This window comes from Xenia sp. Carnegie-2017, unplaced genomic scaffold, assembly GCF_021976095.1.
Source record: "Xenia sp. Carnegie-2017 unplaced genomic scaffold, XeniaSp_v1 HiC_scaffold_23, whole genome shotgun sequence".
Classification (NCBI taxonomy): Eukaryota; Metazoa; Cnidaria; class Anthozoa; order Malacalcyonacea; family Xeniidae; genus Xenia; species Xenia sp. Carnegie-2017.
The window spans coordinates 2,302,286-2,302,578 of NW_025813486.1; positions in this window are offsets into that span (position 1 = coordinate 2,302,286).

Sequence of the window (293 nt, forward strand, 5' to 3'; positions counted from 1 at the left end):
ACAGTAAAAAGAAAAGGGCCATTTAACCCCTTAAAATGGGGCCAAAATATTGACCCCAGATCGGCCCCATAATTTAGAGCCAATTTTGGCCATTTAAAGAGGGGCCAAATTTGGCCCCAAAACGTAGCTGAAACAGCCCTAGGTAAGAGGATTAATTTAGCCCCATAGCGAGCTATTTTGCCCCTTTTGTTTGAAATTCAACTCTAGACAGAATAGCCAATTTAGCCCCATTATCTCATCAAATCGGCAATGGCTAAAAAGCAGCCCCTTGCCCTGGAAAGAAATGAAATTAC